General features: G+C 41.0%; 19 non-coding genes across 19 annotated transcripts; all 19 read left to right on the forward strand.

Moving 5' to 3' along the window:
- The first annotated feature begins 300 nt into the window (after nt 1–300).
- TRNAL-AAG (transfer RNA leucine (anticodon AAG)) lies at nt 301–382 on the forward strand. The gene has a single exon. It is a non-coding gene; the product is annotated as a tRNA-Leu (tRNA).
- Nucleotides 383–853: 471 nt separating this feature from the next.
- Nucleotides 854–935, forward strand: TRNAL-AAG (transfer RNA leucine (anticodon AAG)). Its single transcript has one exon. It is a non-coding gene; the product is annotated as a tRNA-Leu (tRNA).
- A 1,589-nt stretch (nt 936–2,524) lies between these two features.
- On the forward strand, nt 2,525–2,606 carry TRNAL-AAG (transfer RNA leucine (anticodon AAG)). Its single transcript has one exon. It is a non-coding gene; the product is annotated as a tRNA-Leu (tRNA).
- Nucleotides 2,607–3,083: 477 nt separating this feature from the next.
- On the forward strand, nt 3,084–3,165 carry TRNAL-AAG (transfer RNA leucine (anticodon AAG)). Its single transcript has one exon. It is a non-coding gene; the product is annotated as a tRNA-Leu (tRNA).
- A 471-nt stretch (nt 3,166–3,636) lies between these two features.
- On the forward strand, nt 3,637–3,718 carry TRNAL-AAG (transfer RNA leucine (anticodon AAG)). Its single transcript has one exon. It is a non-coding gene; the product is annotated as a tRNA-Leu (tRNA).
- A 477-nt stretch (nt 3,719–4,195) lies between these two features.
- On the forward strand, nt 4,196–4,277 carry TRNAL-AAG (transfer RNA leucine (anticodon AAG)). The gene has a single exon. It is a non-coding gene; the product is annotated as a tRNA-Leu (tRNA).
- Nucleotides 4,278–5,307: 1,030 nt separating this feature from the next.
- Nucleotides 5,308–5,389, forward strand: TRNAL-AAG (transfer RNA leucine (anticodon AAG)). Its single transcript has one exon. It is a non-coding gene; the product is annotated as a tRNA-Leu (tRNA).
- A 1,030-nt stretch (nt 5,390–6,419) lies between these two features.
- TRNAL-AAG (transfer RNA leucine (anticodon AAG)) lies at nt 6,420–6,501 on the forward strand. Its single transcript has one exon. It is a non-coding gene; the product is annotated as a tRNA-Leu (tRNA).
- A 477-nt stretch (nt 6,502–6,978) lies between these two features.
- Nucleotides 6,979–7,060, forward strand: TRNAL-AAG (transfer RNA leucine (anticodon AAG)). Its single transcript has one exon. It is a non-coding gene; the product is annotated as a tRNA-Leu (tRNA).
- Nucleotides 7,061–7,531: 471 nt separating this feature from the next.
- TRNAL-AAG (transfer RNA leucine (anticodon AAG)) lies at nt 7,532–7,613 on the forward strand. The gene has a single exon. It is a non-coding gene; the product is annotated as a tRNA-Leu (tRNA).
- A 477-nt stretch (nt 7,614–8,090) lies between these two features.
- Nucleotides 8,091–8,172, forward strand: TRNAL-AAG (transfer RNA leucine (anticodon AAG)). The gene has a single exon. It is a non-coding gene; the product is annotated as a tRNA-Leu (tRNA).
- Nucleotides 8,173–9,202: 1,030 nt separating this feature from the next.
- Nucleotides 9,203–9,284, forward strand: TRNAL-AAG (transfer RNA leucine (anticodon AAG)). The gene has a single exon. It is a non-coding gene; the product is annotated as a tRNA-Leu (tRNA).
- A 1,589-nt stretch (nt 9,285–10,873) lies between these two features.
- On the forward strand, nt 10,874–10,955 carry TRNAL-AAG (transfer RNA leucine (anticodon AAG)). Its single transcript has one exon. It is a non-coding gene; the product is annotated as a tRNA-Leu (tRNA).
- Nucleotides 10,956–11,426: 471 nt separating this feature from the next.
- On the forward strand, nt 11,427–11,508 carry TRNAL-AAG (transfer RNA leucine (anticodon AAG)). Its single transcript has one exon. It is a non-coding gene; the product is annotated as a tRNA-Leu (tRNA).
- A 477-nt stretch (nt 11,509–11,985) lies between these two features.
- Nucleotides 11,986–12,067, forward strand: TRNAL-AAG (transfer RNA leucine (anticodon AAG)). The gene has a single exon. It is a non-coding gene; the product is annotated as a tRNA-Leu (tRNA).
- A 1,030-nt stretch (nt 12,068–13,097) lies between these two features.
- Nucleotides 13,098–13,179, forward strand: TRNAL-AAG (transfer RNA leucine (anticodon AAG)). Its single transcript has one exon. It is a non-coding gene; the product is annotated as a tRNA-Leu (tRNA).
- Nucleotides 13,180–14,768: 1,589 nt separating this feature from the next.
- TRNAL-AAG (transfer RNA leucine (anticodon AAG)) lies at nt 14,769–14,850 on the forward strand. Its single transcript has one exon. It is a non-coding gene; the product is annotated as a tRNA-Leu (tRNA).
- A 471-nt stretch (nt 14,851–15,321) lies between these two features.
- TRNAL-AAG (transfer RNA leucine (anticodon AAG)) lies at nt 15,322–15,403 on the forward strand. Its single transcript has one exon. It is a non-coding gene; the product is annotated as a tRNA-Leu (tRNA).
- Nucleotides 15,404–16,436: 1,033 nt separating this feature from the next.
- TRNAL-AAG (transfer RNA leucine (anticodon AAG)) lies at nt 16,437–16,518 on the forward strand. The gene has a single exon. It is a non-coding gene; the product is annotated as a tRNA-Leu (tRNA).
- The last annotated feature ends 802 nt before the right edge of the window (nt 16,519–17,320 follow it).

The raw sequence follows: 17,320 nt of genomic DNA on the forward strand, positions 1-17,320 counted from the left end.
ATGCGCTAGCTAAGTAGACATTAGGCGCACTCCACGATCTTGCACTTCAAAGCCTTCAATAGCCTAGAAACATCTGAAAAAGCAGTAGTGCGGTAATACTGTTGAACTCACTTGCGTTTGCTTCCTTTCTAACTGGAGGAATGCATTTTCAGCCTTCTGCTGCCATCATTAAATATTCAGCTCGAATGCAGCAACAATTCTTCTTTTTAAATCAAATTCTGGAAAAGGATTTCTTGCCAGGAGAAATGTTCTTTATGAAATCTCTTGGACATTTTGATCCAAAATTATCCACTTTTTCATGGTAGCATGGCCGAGCGGTCTAAGGCGCTGGATTAAGGCTCCAGTCTCTTTGGAGGCGTGGGTTCGAATCCCACTGCTGCCAGTTTTCAATTTTGAAAGCTCTCAAGTTGCTTTCTGAACATTTTAGTGGTCAGAAGAACTTGCTTTTGATGATGCTCAGAAATGGACTTTTTGGCCTTTTCTGAAACCGAACAAACTGTATAAGAAAAGGCTTTTGATGATATTCCCAAGATGTTATGGCACAGATTAAGCTACCCCGATGCGCTAGCTAAGTAGACATTAGGCGCACTCCACGATCTTGCACTTCAAAGCCTTCAATAGCCTAGAAACATCTGAAAAAGCAGTAGTGCGGTAATACTGTTGAACTCACTTGCGTTTGCTTCCTTTCTAACTGGAGGAATGCATTTTCAGCCTTCTGCTGCCATCATTAAATATTCAGCTCGAATGCAGCAATTCTTTTTAAATCAAATTCTGGAAAAGGATTTCTTGCCAGGAGAAATGTTCTTTATGAAATCTCTTGGACATTTTGATCCAAAATTATCCACATTTTCATGGTAGCATGGCCGAGCGGTCTAAGGCGCTGGATTAAGGCTCCAGTCTCTTTGGAGGCGTGGGTTCGAATCCCACTGCTGCCAGTTTTCAATTTTGAAAGCTCTCAAGTTGCTTTCTGAACATTTTAGTGGTCAGAAGAACTTGCTTTTGAGGATGCTCAGAAATGGACTTTTTGGCCTTTTCTGAAACCGAACAAACTGTATAAGAAAAGGCTTTTGATGATATTCCCAAGATGTTATGGCACAGATTAAGCTACCCTGATGCGCTAGCTAAGTAGACATTAGGCGCACTCCACGATCTTGCACTTCAAAGCCTTCAATAGCCTAGAAACATCTGAAAAAGCAGTAGTGCGGTAATACTGTTGAACTCACTTGCGTTTGCTTCCTTTCTAACTGGAGGAATGCATTTTCAGCCTTCTGCTGCCATCATTAAATATTCAGCTCGAATGCAGCAACAATTCTTTTTAAATCAAATTCTGGAAAAGGATTTCTTGGCAGGAGAAATGTTCTTTATGAAATCTCTTGGACATTTTGATCCAAAATTATCCACTTTTTCATGGTAGCATGGCCGAGCGGTCTAAGGCGCTGGATTAAGGCTCCAGTCTCTTTGGAGGTGTGGGTTCGAATCCCACTGCTGCCAGTTTTCAATTTTGAAAGCTCTCAAGTTGCTTTCTGAACATTTTAGTGGTCAGAAGAACTTGCTTTTGAGGATGCTCAGAAATGGACTTTTTGGCCTTTTCTGAAACCGAACAAACTCTATAAGAAAAGGCTTTTGATGATATTCCCAAGATGTTATGGCACAGATTAAGCTACCCTGATGCGCTAGCTAAGTAGACATTAGGCGCACTCCACGATCTTGCACTTCAAAGCCTTCAATAGCCTAGAAACATCTGAAAAAGCAGTAGTGCGGTAATACTGTTGAACTCACTTGCGTTTGCTTCCTTTCTAACTGGAGGAATGCATTTTCAGCCTTCTGCTGCCATCATTAAATATTCAGCTCGAATGCAGCAACAATTCTTCTTTTTAAATCAAATTCTGGAAAAGGATTTCTTGCCAGGAGAAATGTTCTTTATGAAATCTCTTGGACATTTTGATCCAAAATTATCCACTTTTTCATGGTAGCATGGCCGAGCAGTCTAAGGCGCTGGATTAAGGCTCCAGTCTCTTTGGAGGTGTGGGTTCGAATCCCACTGCTGCCAGTTTTCAATTTTGAAAGCTCTCAAGTTGCTTTCTGAACATTTTAGTGGTCAGAAGAACTTGCTTTTGATGATGCTCAGAAATGGACTTTTTGGCCTTTTCTGAAACCGAACAAACTGTATAAGAAAAGGCTTTTGATGATATTCCCAAGATGTTATGGCACAGATTAAGCTACCCTGATGCGCTAGCTAAGTAGACATTAGGCGCACTCCACGATCTTGCACTTCAAAGCCTTCAATAGCCTAGAAACATCTGAAAAAGCAGTAGTGCGGTAATACTGTTGAACTCACTTGCGTTTGCTTCCTTACTAACTGGAGGAATGCATTTTCAGCCTTCTGCTGCCATCATTAAATATTCAGCTCGAATGCAGCAATTCTTCTTTTTAAATCAAATTCTGGAAAAGGATTTCTTGCCAGGAGAAATGTTCTTTATGAAATCTCTTGGACATTTTGATTCAAAATTATCCACTTTTTCATGGTAGCATGGCCGAGCGGTCTAAGGCGCTGGATTAAGGCTCCAGTCTCTTTGGAGGCGTGGGTTCGAATCCCACTGCTGCCAGTTTTCAATTTTGAAAGCTCTCAAGTTGCTTTCTGAACATTTTAGTGGTCAGAAGAACTTGCTTTTGATGATGCTCAGAAATGGACTTTTTGGCCTTTTCTGAAACCGAACAAACTGTATAAGAAAAGGCTTTTGATGATATTCCCAAGATGTTATGGCACAGATTAAGCTACCCTGATGCGCTAGCTAAGTAGACATTAGGCGCACTCCACGATCTTGCACTTCAAAGCCTTCAATAGCCTAGAAACATCTGAAAAAGCAGTAGTGCGGTAATACTGTTGAACTCACTTGCGTTTGCTTCCTTTCTAACTGGAGGAATGCATTTTCAGCCTTCTGCTGCCATCATTAAATATTCAGCTCGAATGCAGCAACAATTCTTCTTTTTAAATCAAATTCTGGAAAAGGATTTCTTGCCAGGAGAAATGTTCTTTATGAAATCTCTTGGACATTTTGATCCAAAATTATCCACTTTTTCATGGTAGCATGGCCGAGCGGTCTAAGGCGCTGGATTAAGGCTCCAGTCTCTTTGGAGGCGTGGGTTCGAATCCCACTGCTGCCAGTTTTCAATTTTGAAAGCTCTCAAGTTGCTTTCTGAACATTTTAGTGGTCAGAAGAACTTGCTTTTGATGATGCTCAGAAATGGACTTTTTGGCCTTTTCTGAAACCGAACAAACTCTATAAGAAAAGGCTTTTGATGATATTCCCAAGATGTTATGGCACAGATTAAGCTACCCCGATGCGCTAGCTAAGTAGACATTAGGCGCACTCCACGATCTTGCACTTCAAAGCCTTCAATAGCCTAGAAACATCTGAAAAAGCAGTAGTGCGGTAATACTGTTGAACTCACTTGCATTTGCTTCCTTTCTAACTGGAGGAATGCATTTTCAGCCTTCTGCTGCCATCATTAAATATTCAGCTCGAATGCAGCAATTCTTTTTAAATGAAATTCTGGAAAAGGATTTCTTGCCAGGAGAAATGTTCTTTATGAAATCTCTTGGACATTTTGATCCAAAATTATCCACATTTTCATGGTAGCATGGCCGAGCGGTCTAAGGCGCTGGATTAAGGCTCCAGTCTCTTTGGAGGCGTGGGTTCGAATCCCACTGCTGCCAGTTTTCAATTTTGAAAGCTCTCAAGTTGCTTTCTGAACATTTTAGTGGTCAGAAGAACTTGCTTTTGAGGATGCTCAGAAATGGACTTTTTGGCCTTTTCTGAAACCGAACAAACTGTATAAGAAAAGGCTTTTGATGATATTCCCAAGATGTTATGGCACAGATTAAGCTACCCTGATGCGCTAGCTAAGTAGACATTAGGCGCACTCCACGATCTTGCACTTCAAAGCCTTCAATAGCCTAGAAACATCTGAAAAAGCAGTAGTGCGGTAATACTGTTGAACTCACTTGCGTTTGCTTCCTTTCTAACTGGAGGAATGCATTTTCAGCCTTCTGCTGCCATCATTAAATATTCAGCTCGAATGCAGCAACAATTCTTCTTTTTAAATCAAATTCTGGAAAAGGATTTCTTGCCAGGAGAAATGTTCTTTATGAAATCTCTTGGACATTTTGATCCAAAATTATCCACTTTTTCATGGTAGCATGGCCGAGCGGTCTAAGGCGCTGGATTAAGGCTCCAGTCTCTTTGGAGGCGTGGGTTCGAATCCCACTGCTGCCAGTTTTCAATTTTGAAAGCTCTCAAGTTGCTTTCTGAACATTTTTGTGGTCAGAAGAACTTGCTTTTGATGATGCTCAGAAATGGACTTTTTGGCCTTTTCTGAAACCGAACAAACTCTATAAGAAAAGGCTTTTGATGATATTCCCAAGATGTTATGGCACAGATTAAGCTACCCCGATGCGCTAGCTAAGTAGACATTAGGCGCACTCCACGATCTTGCACTTCAAAGCCTTCAATAGCCTAGAAACATCTGAAAAAGCAGTAGTGCGCTAATACTGTTGAACTCACTTGCGTTTGCTTCCTTTCTAACTGGAGGAATGCATTTTCAGCCTTCTGCTGCCATCATTAAATATTCAGCTCGAATGCAGCAACAATTCTTCTTTTTAAATCAAATTCTGGAAAAGGATTTCTTGCCAGGAGAAATGTTCTTTATGAAATCTCTTGGACATTTTGATCCAAAATTATCCACTTTTTCATGGTAGCATGGCCGAGCGGTCTAATGCGCTGGATTAAGGCTCCAGTCTCTTTGGAGGCGTGGGTTCGAATCCCACTGCTGCCAGTTTTCAATTTTGAAAGCTCTCAAGTTGCTTTCTGAACATTTTAGTGGTCAGAAGAACTTGCTTTTGATGATGCTCAGAAATGGACTTTTTGGCCTTTTCTGAAACCGAACAAACTCTATAAGAAAAGGCTTTTGATGATATTCCCAAGATGTTATGGCACAGATTAAGCTACCCCGATGCGCTAGCTAAGTAGACATTAGGCGCACTCCACGATCTTGCACTTCAAAGCCTTCAATAGCCTAGAAACATCTGAAAAAGCAGTAGTGCGGTAATACTGTTGAACTCACTTGCGTTTGCTTCCTTTCTAACTGGAGGAATGCATTTTCAGCCTTCTGCTGCCATCATTAAATATTCAGCTCGAATGCAGCAATTCTTTTTAAATCAAATTCTGGAAAAGGATTTCTTGCCAGGAGAAATGTTCTTTATGAAATCTCTTGGACATTTTGATCCAAAATTATCCACATTTTCATGGTAGCATGGCCGAGCGGTCTAAGGCGCTGGATTAAGGCTCCAGTCTCTTTGGAGGCGTGGGTTCGAATCCCACTGCTGCCAGTTTTCAATTTTGAAAGCTCTCAAGTTGCTTTCTGAACATTTTAGTGGTCAGAAGAACTTGCTTTTGAGGATGCTCAGAAATGGACTTTTTGGCCTTTTCTGAAACCGAACAAACTGTATAAGAAAAGGCTTTTGATGATATTCCCAAGATGTTATGGCACAGATTAAGCTACCCTGATGCGCTAGCTAAGTAGACATTAGGCGCACTCCACGATCTTGCACTTCAAAGCCTTCAATAGCCTAGAAACATCTGAAAAAGCAGTAGTGCGGTAATACTGTTGAACTCACTTGCGTTTGCTTCCTTTCTAACTGGAGGAATGCATTTTCAGCCTTCTGCTGCCATCATTAAATATTCAGCTCGAATGCAGCAACAATTCTTTTTAAATCAAATTCTGGAAAAGGATTTCTTGCCAGGAGAAATGTTCTTTATGAAATCTCTTGGACATTTTGATCCAAAATTATCCACTTTTTCATGGTAGCATGGCCGAGCGGTCTAAGGCGCTGGATTAAGGCTCCAGTCTCTTTGGAGGTGTGGGTTCGAATCCCACTGCTGCCAGTTTTCAATTTTGAAAGCTCTCAAGTTGCTTTCTGAACATTTTAGTGGTCAGAAGAACTTGCTTTTGATGATGCTCAGAAATGGACTTTTTGGCCTTTTCTGAAACCGAACAAACTGTATAAGAAAAGGCTTTTGATGATATTCCCAAGATGTTATGGCACAGATTAAGCTACCCTGATGCGCTAGCTAAGTAGACATTAGGCGCACTCCACGATCTTGCACTTCAAAGCCTTCAATAGCCTAGAAACATCTGAAAAAGCAGTAGTGCGGTAATACTGTTGAACTCACTTGCGTTTGCTTCCTTACTAACTGGAGGAATGCATTTTCAGCCTTCTGCTGCCATCATTAAATATTCAGCTCGAATGCAGCAATTCTTCTTTTTAAATCAAATTCTGGAAAAGGATTTCTTGCCAGGAGAAATGTTCTTTATGAAATCTCTTGGACATTTTGATTCAAAATTATCCACTTTTTCATGGTAGCATGGCCGAGCGGTCTAAGGCGCTGGATTAAGGCTCCAGTCTCTTTGGAGGCGTGGGTTCGAATCCCACTGCTGCCAGTTTTCAATTTTGAAAGCTCTCAAGTTGCTTTCTGAACATTTTAGTGGTCAGAAGAACTTGCTTTTGATGATGCTCAGAAATGGACTTTTTGGCCTTTTCTGAAACCGAACAAACTGTATAAGAAAAGGCTTTTGATGATATTCCCAAGATGTTATGGCACAGATTAAGCTACCCTGATGCGCTAGCTAAGTAGACATTAGGCGCACTCCACGATCTTGCACTTCAAAGCCTTCAATAGCCTAGAAACATCTGAAAAAGCAGTAGTGCGGTAATACTGTTGAACTCACTTGCGTTTGCTTCCTTTCTAACTGGAGGAATGCATTTTCAGCCTTCTGCTGCCATCATTAAATATTCAGCTCGAATGCAGCAACAATTCTTCTTTTTAAATCAAATTCTGGAAAAGGATTTCTTGCCAGGAGAAATGTTCTTTATGAAATCTCTTGGACATTTTGATCCAAAATTATCCACTTTTTCATGGTAGCATGGCCGAGCGGTCTAAGGCGCTGGATTAAGGCTCCAGTCTCTTTGGAGGCGTGGGTTCGAATCCCACTGCTGCCAGTTTTCAATTTTGAAAGCTCTCAAGTTGCTTTCTGAACATTTTAGTGGTCAGAAGAACTTGCTTTTGATGATGCTCAGAAATGGACTTTTTGGCCTTTTCTGAAACCGAACAAACTCTATAAGAAAAGGCTTTTGATGATATTCCCAAGATGTTATGGCACAGATTAAGCTACCCCGATGCGCTAGCTAAGTAGACATTAGGCGCACTCCACGATCTTGCACTTCAAAGCCTTCAATAGCCTAGAAACATCTGAAAAAGCAGTAGTGCGGTAATACTGTTGAACTCACTTGCATTTGCTTCCTTTCTAACTGGAGGAATGCATTTTCAGCCTTCTGCTGCCATCATTAAATATTCAGCTCGAATGCAGCAATTCTTTTTAAATGAAATTCTGGAAAAGGATTTCTTGCCAGGAGAAATGTTCTTTATGAAATCTCTTGGACATTTTGATCCAAAATTATCCACATTTTCATGGTAGCATGGCCGAGCGGTCTAAGGCGCTGGATTAAGGCTCCAGTCTCTTTGGAGGCGTGGGTTCGAATCCCACTGCTGCCAGTTTTCAATTTTGAAAGCTCTCAAGTTGCTTTCTGAACATTTTAGTGGTCAGAAGAACTTGCTTTTGAGGATGCTCAGAAATGGACTTTTTGGCCTTTTCTGAAACCGAACAAACTGTATAAGAAAAGGCTTTTGATGATATTCCCAAGATGTTATGGCACAGATTAAGCTACCCTGATGCGCTAGCTAAGTAGACATTAGGCGCACTCCACGATCTTGCACTTCAAAGCCTTCAATAGCCTAGAAACATCTGAAAAAGCAGTAGTGCGGTAATACTGTTGAACTCACTTGCGTTTGCTTCCTTTCTAACTGGAGGAATGCATTTTCAGCCTTCTGCTGCCATCATTAAATATTCAGCTCGAATGCAGCAACAATTCTTCTTTTTAAATCAAATTCTGGAAAAGGATTTCTTGCCAGGAGAAATGTTCTTTATGAAATCTCTTGGACATTTTGATCCAAAATTATCCACTTTTTCATGGTAGCATGGCCGAGCGGTCTAAGGCGCTGGATTAAGGCTCCAGTCTCTTTGGAGGCGTGGGTTCGAATCCCACTGCTGCCAGTTTTCAATTTTGAAAGCTCTCAAGTTGCTTTCTGAACATTTTTGTGGTCAGAAGAATTTGCTTTTGATGATGCTCAGAAATGGACTTTTTGGCCTTTTCTGAAACCGAACAAACTCTATAAGAAAAGGCTTTTGATGATATTCCCAAGATGTTATGGCACAGATTAAGCTACCCCGATGCGCTAGCTAAGTAGACATTAGGCGCACTCCACGATCTTGCACTTCAAAGCCTTCAATAGCCTAGAAACATCTGAAAAAGCAGTAGTGCGCTAATACTGTTGAACTCACTTGCGTTTGCTTCCTTTCTAACTGGAGGAATGCATTTTCAGCCTTCTGCTGCCATCATTAAATATTCAGCTCGAATGCAGCAACAATTCTTCTTTTTAAATCAAATTCTGGAAAAGGATTTCTTGCCAGGAGAAATGTTCTTTATGAAATCTCTTGGACATTTTGATCCAAAATTATCCACTTTTTCATGGTAGCATGGCCGAGCGGTCTAATGCGCTGGATTAAGGCTCCAGTCTCTTTGGAGGCGTGGGTTCGAATCCCACTGCTGCCAGTTTTCAATTTTGAAAGCTCTCAAGTTGCTTTCTGAACATTTTAGTGGTCAGAAGAACTTGCTTTTGATGATGCTCAGAAATGGACTTTTTGGCCTTTTCTGAAACCGAACAAACTCTATAAGAAAAGGCTTTTGATGATATTCCCAAGATGTTATGGCACAGATTAAGCTACCCCGATGCGCTAGCTAAGTAGACATTAGGCGCACTCCACGATCTTGCACTTCAAAGCCTTCAATAGCCTAGAAACATCTGAAAAAGCAGTAGTGCGGTAATACTGTTGAACTCACTTGCGTTTGCTTCCTTTCTAACTGGAGGAATGCATTTTCAGCCTTCTGCTGCCATCATTAAATATTCAGCTCGAATGCAGCAATTCTTTTTAAATCAAATTCTGGAAAAGGATTTCTTGCCAGGAGAAATGTTCTTTATGAAATCTCTTGGACATTTTGATCCAAAATTATCCACATTTTCATGGTAGCATGGCCGAGCGGTCTAAGGCGCTGGATTAAGGCTCCAGTCTCTTTGGAGGCGTGGGTTCGAATCCCACTGCTGCCAGTTTTCAATTTTGAAAGCTCTCAAGTTGCTTTCTGAACATTTTAGTGGTCAGAAGAACTTGCTTTTGAGGATGCTCAGAAATGGACTTTTTGGCCTTTTCTGAAACCGAACAAACTGTATAAGAAAAGGCTTTTGATGATATTCCCAAGATGTTATGGCACAGATTAAGCTACCCTGATGCGCTAGCTAAGTAGACATTAGGCGCACTCCACGATCTTGCACTTCAAAGCCTTCAATAGCCTAGAAACATCTGAAAAAGCAGTAGTGCGGTAATACTGTTGAACTCACTTGCGTTTGCTTCCTTTCTAACTGGAGGAATGCATTTTCAGCCTTCTGCTGCCATCATTAAATATTCAGCTCGAATGCAGCAACAATTCTTTTTAAATCAAATTCTGGAAAAGGATTTCTTGCCAGGAGAAATGTTCTTTATGAAATCTCTTGGACATTTTGATCCAAAATTATCCACTTTTTCATGGTAGCATGGCCGAGCGGTCTAAGGCGCTGGATTAAGGCTCCAGTCTCTTTGGAGGTGTGGGTTCGAATCCCACTGCTGCCAGTTTTCAATTTTGAAAGCTCTCAAGTTGCTTTCTGAACATTTTAGTGGTCAGAAGAACTTGCTTTTGAGGATGCTCAGAAATGGACTTTTTGGCCTTTTCTGAAACCGAACAAACTCTATAAGAAAAGGCTTTTGATGATATTCCCAAGATGTTATGGCACAGATTAAGCTACCCTGATGCGCTAGCTAAGTAGACATTAGGCGCACTCCACGATCTTGCACTTCAAAGCCTTCAATAGCCTAGAAACATCTGAAAAAGCAGTAGTGCGGTAATACTGTTGAACTCACTTGCGTTTGCTTCCTTTCTAACTGGAGGAATGCATTTTCAGCCTTCTGCTGCCATCATTAAATATTCAGCTCGAATGCAGCAACAATTCTTCTTTTTAAATCAAATTCTGGAAAAGGATTTCTTGCCAGGAGAAATGTTCTTTATGAAATCTCTTGGACATTTTGATCCAAAATTATCCACTTTTTCATGGTAGCATGGCCGAGCAGTCTAAGGCGCTGGATTAAGGCTCCAGTCTCTTTGGAGGTGTGGGTTCGAATCCCACTGCTGCCAGTTTTCAATTTTGAAAGCTCTCAAGTTGCTTTCTGAACATTTTAGTGGTCAGAAGAACTTGCTTTTGATGATGCTCAGAAATGGACTTTTTGGCCTTTTCTGAAACCGAACAAACTGTATAAGAAAAGGCTTTTGATGATATTCCCAAGATGTTATGGCACAGATTAAGCTACCCTGATGCGCTAGCTAAGTAGACATTAGGCGCACTCCACGATCTTGCACTTCAAAGCCTTCAATAGCCTAGAAACATCTGAAAAAGCAGTAGTGCGGTAATACTGTTGAACTCACTTGCGTTTGCTTCCTTACTAACTGGAGGAATGCATTTTCAGCCTTCTGCTGCCATCATTAAATATTCAGCTCGAATGCAGCAATTCTTCTTTTTAAATCAAATTCTGGAAAAGGATTTCTTGCCTGGAGAAATGTTCTTTATGAAATCTCTTGGACATTTTGATCCAAAATTATCCACTTTTTCATGGTAGCATGGCCGAGCGGTCTAAGGCGCTGGATTAAGGCTCCAGTCTCTTTGGAGGCGTGGGTTCGAATCCCACTGCTGCCAGTTTTCAATTTTGAAAGCTCTCAAGTTGCTTTCTGAACATTTTAGTGGTCAGAAGAACTTGCTTTTGATGATGCTCAGAAATGGACTTTTTGGCCTTTTCTGAAACCGAACAAACTCTATAAGAAAAGGCTTTTGATGATATTCCCAAGATGTTATGGCACAGATTAAGCTACCCCGATGCGCTAGCTAAGTAGACATTAGGCGCACTCCACGATCTTGCACTTCAAAGCCTTCAATAGCCTAGAAACATCTGAAAAAGCAGTAGTGCGGTAATACTGTTGAACTCACTTGCATTTGCTTCCTTTCTAACTGGAGGAATGCATTTTCAGCCTTCTGCTGCCATCATTAAATATTCAGCTCGAATGCAGCAATTCTTTTTAAATGAAATTCTGGAAAAGGATTTCTTGCCAGGAGAAATGTTCTTTATGAAATCTCTTGGACATTTTGATCCAAAATTATCCACATTTTCATGGTAGCATGGCCGAGCGGTCTAAGGCGCTGGATTAAGGCTCCAGTCTCTTTGGAGGCGTGGGTTCGAATCCCACTGCTGCCAGTTTTCAATTTTGAAAGCTCTCAAGTTGCTTTCTGAACATTTTAGTGGTCAGAAGAACTTGCTTTTGAGGATGCTCAGAAATGGACTTTTTGGCCTTTTCTGAAACCGAACAAACTGTATAAGAAAAGGCTTTTGATGATATTCCCAAGATGTTATGGCACAGATTAAGCTACCCTGATGCGCTAGCTAAGTAGACATTAGGCGCACTCCACGATCTTGCACTTCAAAGCCTTCAATAGCCTAGAAACATCTGAAAAAGCAGTAGTGCGGTAATACTGTTGAACTCACTTGCGTTTGCTTCCTTTCTAACTGGAGGAATGCATTTTCAGCCTTCTGCTGCCATCATTAAATATTCAGCTCGAATGCAGCAACAATTCTTCTTTTTAAATCAAATTCTGGAAAAGGATTTCTTGCCAGGAGAAATGTTCTTTATGAAATCTCTTGGACATTTTGATCCAAAATTATCCACTTTTTCATGGTAGCATGGCCGAGCGGTCTAAGGCGCTGGATTAAGGCTCCAGTCTCTTTGGAGGCGTGGGTTCGAATCCCACTGCTGCCAGTTTTCAATTTTGAAAGCTCTCAAGTTGCTTTCTGAACATTTTTGTGGTCAGAAGAACTTGCTTTTGATGATGCTCAGAAATGGACTTTTTGGCCTTTTCTGAAACCGAACAAACTCTATAAGAAAAGGCTTTTGATGATATTCCCAAGATGTTATGGCACAGATTAAGCTACCCCGATGCGCTAGCTAAGTAGACATTAGGCGCACTCCACGATCTTGCACTTCAAAGCCTTCAATAGCCTAGAAACATCTGAAAAAGCAGTAGTGCGCTAATACTGTTGAACTCACTTGCGTTTGCTTCCTTTCTAACTGGAGGAATGCATTTTCAGCCTTCTGCTGCCATCATTAAATATTCAGCTCGAATGCAGCAACAATTCTTCTTTTTAAATCAAATTCTGGAAAAGGATTTCTTGCCAGGAGAAATGTTCTTTATGAAATCTCTTGGACATTTTGATCCAAAATTATCCACTTTTTCATGGTAGCATGGCCGAGCGGTCTAATGTGCTGGATTAAGGCTCCAGTCTCTTTGGAGGCGTGGGTTCGAATCCCACTGCTGCCAGTTTTCAATTTTGAAAGCTCTCAAGTTGCTTTCTGAACATTTTAGTGGTCAGAAGAACTTGCTTTTGATGATGCTCAGAAATGGACTTTTTGGCCTTTTCTGAAACCGAACAAACTCTATAAGAAAAGGCTTTTGATGATATTCCCAAGATGTTATGGCACAGATTAAGCTACCCCGATGCGCTAGCTAAGTAGACATTAGGCGCACTCCACGATCTTGCACTTCAAAGCCTTCAATAGCCTAGAAACATCTGAAAAAGCAGTAGTGCGGTAATACTGTTGAACTCACTTGCGTTTGCTTCCTTTCTAACTGGAGGAATGCATTTTCAGCCTTCTGCTGCCATCATTAAATATTCAGCTCGAATGCAGCAATTCTTTTTAAATCAAATTCTGGAAAAGGATTTCTTGCCAGGAGAAATGTTCTTTATGAAATCTCTTGGACATTTTGATCCAAAATTATCCACATTTTCATGGTAGCATGGCCGAGCGGTCTAAGGCGCTGGATTAAGGCTCCAGTCTCTTTGGAGGCGTGGGTTCGAATCCCACTGCTGCCAGTTTTCAATTTTGAAAGCTCTCAAGTTGCTTTCTGAACATTTTAGTGGTCAGAAGAACTTGCTTTTGAGGATGCTCAGAAATGGACTTTTTGGCCTTTTCTGAAACCGAACAAACTGTATAAGAAAAGGCTTTTGATGATATTCCCAAGATGTTATGGCACAGATTAAGCTACCCTGATGCGCTAGCTAAGTAGACATTAGGCGCACTCCACGATCTTGCACTTCAAAGCCTTCAATAGCCTAGAAACATCTGAAAAAGCAGTAGTGCGGTAATACTGTTGAACTCACTTGCGTTTGCTTCCTTTCTAACTGGAGGAATGCATTTTCAGCCTTCTGCTGCCATCATTAAATATTCAGCTCGAATGCAGCAACAATTCTTTTTAAATCAAATTCTGGAAAAGGATTTCTTGCCAGGAGAAATGTTCTTTATGAAATCTCTTGGACATTTTGATCCAAAATTATCCACTTTTTCATGGTAGCATGGCCGAGCGGTCTAAGGCGCTGGATTAAGGCTCCAGTCTCTTTGGAGGTGTGGGTTCGAATCCCACTGCTGCCAGTTTTCAATTTTGAAAGCTCTCAAGTTGCTTTCTGAACATTTTAGTGGTCAGAAGAACTTGCTTTTGAGGATGCTCAGAAATGGACTTTTTGGCCTTTTCTGAAACCGAACAAACTCTATAAGAAAAGGCTTTTGATGATATTCCCAAGATGTTATGGCACAGATTAAGCTACCCTGATGCGCTAGCTAAGTAGACATTAGGCGCACTCCACGATCTTGCACTTCAAAGCCTTCAATAGCCTAGAAACATCTGAAAAAGCAGTAGTGCGGTAATACTGTTGAACTCACTTGCGTTTGCTTCCTTTCTAACTGGAGGAATGCATTTTCAGCCTTCTGCTGCCATCATTAAATATTCAGCTCGAATGCAGCAACAATTCTTCTTTTTAAATCAAATTCTGGAAAAGGATTTCTTGCCAGGAGAAATGTTCTTTATGAAATCTCTTGGACATTTTGATCCAAAATTATCCACTTTTTCATGGTAGCATGGCCGAGCAGTCTAAGGCGCTGGATTAAGGCTCCAGTCTCTTTGGAGGTGTGGGTTCGAATCCCACTGCTGCCAGTTTTCAATTTTGAAAGCTCTCAAGTTGCTTTCTGAACATTTTAGTGGTCAGAAGAACTTGCTTTTGATGATGCTCAGAAATGGACTTTTTGGCCTTTTCTGAAACCGAACAAACTGTATAAGAAAAGGCTTTTGATGATATTCCCAAGATGTTATGGCACAGATTAAGCTACCCTGATGCGCTAGCTAAGTAGACATTAGGCGCACTCCACGATCTTGCACTTCAAAGCCTTCAATAGCCTAGAAACATCTGAAAAAGCAGTAGTGCGGTAATACTGTTGAACTCACTTGCGTTTGCTTCCTTACTAACTGGAGGAATGCATTTTCAGCCTTCTGCTGCCATCATTAAATATTCAGCTCGAATGCAGCAATTCTTCTTTTTAAATCAAATTCTGGAAAAGGATTTCTTGCCTGGAGAAATGTTCTTTATGAAATCTCTTGGACATTTTGATCCAAAATTATCCACTTTTTCATGGTAGCATGGCCGAGCGGTCTAAGGCGCTGGATTAAGGCTCCAGTCTCTTTGGAGGCGTGGGTTCGAATCCCACTGCTGCCAGTTTTCAATTTTGAAAGCTCTCAAGTTGCTTTCTGAACATTTTAGTGGTCAGAAGAACTTGCTTTTGATGATGCTCAGAAATGGACTTTTTGGCCTTTTCTGAAACCGAACAAACTCTATAAGAAAAGGCTTTTGATGATATTCCCAAGATGTTATGGCACAGATTAAGCTACCCCGATGCGCTAGCTAAGTAGACATTAGGCGCACTCCACGATCTTGCACTTCAAAGCCTTCAATAGCCTAGAAACATCTGAAAAAGCAGTAGTGCGGTAATACTGTTGAACTCACTTGCATTTGCTTCCTTTCTAACTGGAGGAATGCATTTTCAGCCTTCTGCTGCCATCATTAAATATTCAGCTCGAATGCAGCAATTCTTTTTAAATCAAATTCTGGAAAAGGATTTCTTGCCAGGAGAAATGTTCTTTATGAAATCTCTTGGACATTTTGATCCAAAATTATCCACATTTTCATGGTAGCATGGCCGAGCGGTCTAAGGCGCTGGATTAAGGCTCCAGTCTCTTTGGAGGCGTGGGTTCGAATCCCACTGCTGCCAGTTTTCAATTTTGAAAGCTCTCAAGTTGCTTTCTGAACATTTTAGTGGTCAGAAGAACTTGCTTTTGAGGATGCTCAGAAATGGACTTTTTGGCCTTTTCTGAAACCGAACAAACTGTATAAGAAAAGGCTTTTGATGATATTCCCAAGATGTTATGGCACAGATTAAGCTACCCTGATGCGCTAGCTAAGTAGACATTAGGCGCACTCCACGATCTTGCACTTCAAAGCCTTCAATAGCCTAGAAACATCTGAAAAAGCAGTAGTGCGGTAATACTGTTGAACTCACTTGCGTTTGCTTCCTTTCTAACTGGAGGAATGCATTTTCAGCCTTCTGCTGCCATCATTAAATATTCAGCTCGAATGCAGCAACAATTCTTTTTAAATCAAATTCTGGAAAAGGATTTCTTGCCAGGAGAAATGTTCTTTATGAAATCTCTTGGACATTTTGATCCAAAATTATCCACTTTTTCATGGTAGCATGGCCGAGCGGTCTAAGGCGCTGGATTAAGGCTCCAGTCTCTTTGGAGGTGTGGGTTCGAATCCCACTGCTGCCAGTTTTCAATTTTGAAAGCTCTCAAGTTGCTTTCTGAACATTTTAGTGGTCAGAAGAACTTGCTTTTGAGGATGCTCAGAAATGGACTTTTTGGCCTTTTCTGAAACCGAACAAACTCTATAAGAAAAGGCTTTTGATGATATTCCCAAGATGTTATGGCACAGATTAAGCTACCCTGATGCGCTAGCTAAGTAGACATTAGGCGCACTCCACGATCTTGCACTTCAAAGCCTTCAATAGCCTAGAAACATCTGAAAAAGCAGTAGTGCGGTAATACTGTTGAACTCACTTGCGTTTGCTTCCTTTCTAACTGGAGGAATGCATTTTCAGCCTTCTGCTGCCATCATTAAATATTCAGCTCGAATGCAGCAACAATTCTTCTTTTTAAATCAAATTCTGGAAAAGGATTTCTTGCCAGGAGAAATGTTCTTTATGAAATCTCTTGGACATTTTGATCCAAAATTATCCACTTTTTCATGGTAGCATGGCCGAGCGGTCTAAGGCGCTGGATTAAGGCTCCAGTCTCTTTGGAGGCGTGGGTTCGAATCCCACTGCTGCCAGTTTTCAATTTTGAAAGCTCTCAAGTTGCTTTCTGAACATTTTAGTGGTCAGAAGAACTTGCTTTTGAGGATGCTCAGAAATGGACTTTTTGGCCTTTTCTGAAACCGAACAAACTCTATAAGAAAAGGCTTTTGATGATATTCCCAAGATGTTATGGCACAGATTAAGCTACCCCGATGCACTAGCTAAGTAGACATTAGGCGCACTCCACGATCTTGCACTTCAAAGCCTTCAATAGCCTAGAAACATCTGAAAAAGCAGTAGTGCGGTAATACTGTTGAACTCACTTGCGTTTGCTTCCTTTCTAACTGGAGGAATGCATTTTCAGCCTTCTGCTGCCATCATTAAATATTCAGCTCGAATGCAGCAACAATTCTTCTTTTTAAATCAAATTCTGGAAAAGGATTTCTTGCCAGGAGAAATGTTCTTTATGAAATCTCTTGGACATTTTGATCCAAAATTATCCACTTTTTCATGGTAGCATGGCCGAGCAGTCTAAGGCGCTGGATTAAGGCTCCAGTCTCTTTGGAGGTGTGGGTTCGAATCCCACTGCTGCCAGTTTTCAATTTTGAAAGCTCTCAAGTTGCTTTCTGAACATTTTAGTGGTCAGAAGAACTTGCTTTTGATGATGCTCAGAAATGGACTTTTTGGCCTTTTCTGAAACCGAACAAACTGTATAAGAAAAGGCTTTTGATGATATTCCCAAGATGTTATGGCACAGATTAAGCTACCCTGATGTGCTAGCTAAGTAGACATTAGGCGCACTCCACGATCTTGCACTTCAAAGCCTTCAATAGCCTA

Source organism: Eleutherodactylus coqui, chromosome 13 (genome assembly GCF_035609145.1).
Source record: "Eleutherodactylus coqui strain aEleCoq1 chromosome 13, aEleCoq1.hap1, whole genome shotgun sequence".
Taxonomy (NCBI): Eukaryota; Metazoa; Chordata; class Amphibia; order Anura; family Eleutherodactylidae; genus Eleutherodactylus; species Eleutherodactylus coqui.